Source organism: Microplitis demolitor, chromosome 9 (genome assembly GCF_026212275.2).
Source record: "Microplitis demolitor isolate Queensland-Clemson2020A chromosome 9, iyMicDemo2.1a, whole genome shotgun sequence".
NCBI lineage: Eukaryota > Metazoa > Arthropoda > Insecta > Hymenoptera > Braconidae > Microplitis > Microplitis demolitor.
In genome coordinates, this window is record NC_068553.1 from 15,352,728 (window position 1) to 15,358,899 (window position 6,172).

A 6,172-nucleotide genomic window follows, 5' to 3' on the forward strand; every position below is an offset into this window, starting at 1 on the left:
GTGTATTAACAGTTTTATTGATTGGAAAAATACATTTTTCAATTTTTACTGTATTGTTATAATTATTATCCTACAGTTACAGAATCGGCCGCGGCACTATTAACGCAGGTACCTTGCCAAAAAGACGAACTGCACTCATATTTGTCACAACAGTAATAATCTTGGGATGGATGGCACTAAAAAAAATATATTTTAATGTTTATTCATTTTTCAGTTGATATTGTTGTCGTTGATCGAAAGGTATAAACAAACAATTTTAATTGTATCAACTTTCAAGCGACGCACACGACGAGGAAAATATTGTCAGAATAATTATATCTAATGTATCTTCAAATAACGTATCGTCAGAATAACGACTCGTATATTTTTTATAGTAGTCCCAGCGAAAAAGTAATTTAAAAATCATAGATTTATTTCAGTAGCAAAGTCATGGTTATACTTAATATGAATATCACTCTTAAATCATATCTTTACATCAGTGACAGGTCAGTATTTTATGATCTTTATCATCTATTTATTCAAATAAAACAGTCATAGAATTAATTTTCAAAAATGTGTAAAAATAACAACTAAATGTCGAACATTTTTGGGGCCAAAGCAATCGATAAACTCGATAATATATTTCAGACGTTTTAGATTAAAACATTAGCGTGAGCATAAGAAAAGTAACTTTATTTTTTTATAGATGATAAACCGAAAATATCATTGAGGATGAAAAAGAAAATGTGACGACAGTTTGAACTTTTTTGATATTAGAATTGTAAAGTGTAGTATTGCAGTTTTTCAATGGATTAAATTTCATAAAATTTTGTGAAATTATTTAATGTTTCGCAAAATTTTATATAAGATTTTTTAAATATCACATCACAACAGAACATTAAAAAATTTGGAGAAACTAAGCAAATTTTTTTATAATTATCATCGAGACCGTCAAATATTGTTTTTATAAAATTTCATATAAGTTTACACTGTAAAGAATTTCCAACAAATTTTACTATGGGTGGATTGTAACACCGGACCATAAGAAAACTGGCACAAAATTTACAAGTTTCCCATAGTAAACGGTATGCACAGAAGACACGATTGGGACCTATGCGCATACGTTTACTATGGGATGCTTGTAAATTTTGTACCAGTTTGTACCGTAATTATATAAATTATATTAAGATTAATGATTATATAAATTATATTAATATTATCTTCAATTAATTATTTTTTTTATTTATTATTCATGAAGGAATTAATATGGAAAAATTTATTAATAAAATTTATATTTGCAAATCTTTAGTCATATATTGCAATAATTAACTAAGATTTGAGTTCATGAGTATGTTGAAGCCACACTAAAAATTTTTTTTCTTATAATTTTTAAAACGAATAAACATAAACTACCATTAATTTTAGCTGGAGATTTTAATGTAAATTTTGCAAGAGCTGTATCGATGCCATTAATGACATTTTTTTAAAAAGAATTTCAATTGCAAATCAACAACAATCCAAGAGAATCTACTACCAAATATGGAAGAACAATAGATGCTGTATTTGTGAGATATCTTGATGATGTTTCATCCAATACTTTTGTAACGTACTTTAGTTATCATCGACCAATCGTCACAGTAATACCGGCAGAGGAAACATCGAACATAACTATTACTGAAGTCACAGATGAAAATATTTAAATTGTGGCCACTTGATATTAATATCGAATTTTTATATCACATGTAAATAAATGTTTGTTAAATAAAAGTACCATTTTCTGTAAGAAATTTGTAATACTTTATTTTTTCATTAGGCTATATTCAATTCCTGTAATAATATTATCCTTTATGCATATTACTTGTACACACACAATGTTTCACATCTGCCAGGCGTCCCATGACGGCTCAAATTTTTTCATCATTTACTGCTATCACTTCGCGTTTCTGAATTTGTAATGCGTTTGTGCGGTAATAATCAAATCAAAAATTCGGTAATGCCTTTTTTTTTTTTTTCGAAAATATTTTTTCTGGCGTCCTTGAATATCACACGGATATCACATTTACGTTATATATACGTCATTAGTTTTACATCGTAATCTTACGTAAAAAAGTGTAAAATAATGTCACACCTGACTCATTCGTGACTTATATCTTATGTAAATTATGATATATGTTTACTGGGGTTGAGTAGTTTTTAAATCTTACGGAATATAAAAATAAAAAAAATTTTCTTTGTTAATTTTATTGCATAACTCAAAATCGCTCGACCGCTTTATTTCTGAGTTTGATTCGATCAAAGTCTCAACAAGCTATTTCGATTGTCACAAAGCATGCACGTGCATATCTGTTGATTTGTTCCGCAGATTTCGTCGGATAAAAATTTTTTTTTTTTCAGCAAAATGAATTTTTCTCGCATGAGAAAGTATACCCCGTCAAAATAGCATACATCCGGCTCATATCTTTAGTATTGTCGTATGTATATGCTATTTCGCCGCCATATAATCTCGGATATATATTTTTCTGTGTGAATTTGTTCGTCTAAGAGTTTTTTGAGCTCGATGAGCTCAACAGTATACTAATAATAATGTTATCGCGCTTTTCAAACTTGAAAATAGTGGGAAGTTTTAGGGTTGGCTCGCAGGACCATTCATTGCTTCGATTTTTTTATTGTGTTATGATAATTACTCACCCATTTGCCTTCACATCCTGCATCTGTACCAGCGTAGAGACCAATCAATACGAGAATTGATAATAATAAAATTATTTTCGACATTTTGTTGATTTTGTATCTTGAGCTGGAAAAACAAAAGTTATTTAATTTTAATATTGCAGCTAAACGATCGAAGATTTATAGAGCTTAAAATTTTATACACGGAAAAAAAACGGAGCTCAAAATTAGCTGATATTTATAGTCGTCAAATAAAAATTACTTTCCGAAGAGAAATTTACAATCCAAGCCAAAAATTACTATTAATAATGGAAAGTTGCATTTTTTTTGTTAATTCTTACAATCAGTATTGTAAATTTTACGATTTCTAAAAATTATACTGCAGATTAGTAAAAATTGAATAAAGAATGGTAACAATCTGTTATTATTTTGAAATGATCATTCTGAAAGTAACAATATTCAAAAAATCTCTCTGATAATATTACAATTCTGAGTTAAAATGATTTGTAAGCGTAGAAGTTGAATATTACAATTCATTAACAATAAATTACTGTAAAATTTATATTTATTTTTATTTATTCTGTAAAATTCAGTAGATAAAATAAAAAATATTAGTATAAAGTAGATAGTGATTTTGATCTGGAAACAACAGAAAAGTCACACATGACTTAAGTTATGTTTATATGAATTTCGCAAAAATTATTCATTTATATCCCGATTAGTACAATTCGCAAGATTATTAATTTTACTTCATAACATTTTAGAATTACTACTGAAAACATTGTAAAAAGAACTAGAGTCTCCTAAAATTTATAATATTAGATAAAATTTTCTTGAAGTATTGTACTTTTTAAAACATGGGTAATGTGAATCGCCACTTGGACGGTAAAAATTACTATTTGACATTGTAACTTTTAATACGTGAGATATAATCTCGAGTACATTGTATTTTATTTATATTCGGGATATACTTCGAGATATTCGAATGGTACTTGTAGCCGAGTGGTTAGCATGCTTGCATTCGAATTGGATTATTCGCAAGGCGTAGGTTCGAATCCCACAGTGGTAAAAAAAAAGAGATGGCGGATTTAAAGATCACAGTTAAGAAATATCTAGAAGTAAATACACAGAGACGACATACCAACAATATGTAATATATAAATGTATATATATATATATGTCGTCGGAAAAAAAAAATTTATTTTTACACTCAAGGAGACAATTTTTACAATCTGGATTAGTAAAAATTCAATAGCAGTCTCAGTGAAAGTTTTATTCTAAAATAGATTTTTTGCTAAATCAAATAGTAAATTTTATTAAATGCTTGTGTTTTGTACTCTAAAACTCATAGTAATGTTATTTATAATTCAGTAATTTATAGGATTAAGTGATTATAATTTTTACTTATTTAAAGGAAAATTTCGATATTATTGGATCATTTCTAGTTTGCCTCGGCGATACAGTAATTTTTGTTTGAAAAATAACAAATATCAGATTTTTCTCTCCGTGTACAAAAAATATTAAACTTATTTTTTTTTATAAATTCAATAGCAAAACAGTTATAATTAAAAATATATAAGCAATTATGATTTATTACCAATCGTTGTCCTCGAAGTTCTATGAGCTTTTGTGTAATCGACTTGCAGACCGCTACTTTTTATATGCTGAAAGTAGTGACGTTTACCATTTCCAGTGCTGCCAAAACGTGCGATATTTTTACCCCTTCCCGAGCGCCGTACGCGCGGTGCACACATGCCATTTTGTCTATCGGTGTGTCGGGAAACCGAAAGAAGCCGAAAGAAACCGAGCGCTGTAGACAAGCGGAGGAGAAATATTGTCCCCACCATGCATCGTTTCATACCCACTCAGAGTTGCGTGTTCAAATCCGCACTCTAATTTGATTTTTTTTTTTTTTTATTATTTTTTAACGTAATAATTTTTAAATATTTATTTGTTCAAAATTTTTAATTAACTGATAATTAAAAATTTTTTGAATAAATTTAAATGGCTGTAAAATGGATAAATAAATGTTAAAACATAATCCTCTCATTATATTTTTAATCAATAATAAATTTTAGATTATTAATTGTAATTTTAATAAATAATTATTATTAAAAGTCATTTATTATTAATATTAGTTATTATTGTTAATTGTTACTCAAAGTTTCAAATACGATTTTTATATAAGCTGTTGTACCTATTTGATATACTGGAGCTGTGGATGTGCGACAATGTTTTTGTTTCAGGAGCTTCGAGTCGTGGGTTCACAACCGCGACTGAGACGATTTTTTTTTTTAAACTAATTAATAATTAACTATTTTCTAATTATCTTAAATTAATTCTTACAAAAAAAGCTCATTAATATTATTTAAAGCAATAACAAAACGCAATTCTTAGACTTTATTTATCGCTTCTTATCATTTTTAAGCTACTACACCTAATTCTAATGATTAATTCATTATTATTAATAATGTTATATTATTTAAAATAATTATATATTATTTATAATAATTATTAGACTTAATTCTTACTTGAAGTCTAAAATACGATTTTTATATTACCTCACGTCTTAAACTTATAACATGGGCGAATGGACGTATGCAATCCTTTTAGCCTCACGTTCGCAGAATCGCGTGTTCGATTCTGCGGCTGGATCAGAGTTTTTTTTTCTTAATTCGAATTTTTTTTTTTCTTTGATTTGTTAATTTTAATGACACAGATTTCCACATTATCCATGAGGTACTGTGTATCGTGATGCGTTCCCATTTTTTTTAAGGTGGGTTCCTCAGAGGCCTATCAACCATAATATAAACTCGAAAACTCAAAGAACGTTAACAATTTTTTTAAATGATAATAAAATTAATATTAAATTGCATAGCTTAAAGCTGTTGCTTTCTTATAAAATAAAAAAATGATTAAAGCTTTAAATAGCAGACTAGAATCGATTGTCAGAAGTAAAGCTGAAGGATCTAATTTCTTCTTAAAATAAATAAAGTTATTAAAGCTTTAAAAACTAGACTAGATTCAGATGGAAGAAGAGCTGAAGACCCTAACTTCTTCTTAAAATAAATAAATTAATTAATTAATTAATTAAAGCTTTATAAATCAGACTAGATTCAGGTGGAAGCAGAGCTGAAGGCTCTAACTTCTTCTTAAAATAAATAAATTAATTAAAGCTTCAAATATTGCACTTAATACTTATGATATATCGGAGCTTAAAGCTCTAACTTTATAATTGAATATATAAAATAATTTTAGTTTTATTTATGTATGATTAATAATCGAAATCAGAATTTGAAATAAAAGTTTTTCACAATGGAAAAAGCTGAAAAAAAGTCGACAATTAATATAAAAATAAAGTAATTAAAATTTGATGAATACACGCGAATAAAGTATGAAAATAATAGTTTTCCACAGTGGAACAAACTGAAAAAAATGTCAACGATTAATATGATAATAATTTAAATTTGATTAATAGACGCGAATAAATAATCAAAATAAGAGTTATTCAGAGTGGAAAAAGCTT

The 6,172-nt window shown here is 27.4% G+C and overlaps 1 non-coding gene across 1 annotated transcript; it reads right to left on the reverse strand.

Annotated features, from left to right (window-relative positions):
• Positions 1-4,330, reverse strand: LOC103573586 (uncharacterized). Its single transcript, XR_008404248.1, has 3 exons — positions 4,244-4,330; positions 2,668-2,773; positions 1-176 (listed from the first exon to the last, which is right to left on the reverse strand). It is a non-coding gene; the product is annotated as an uncharacterized LOC103573586 (transcript).
• Positions 4,331-6,172: the final 1,842 nt, after the last annotated feature.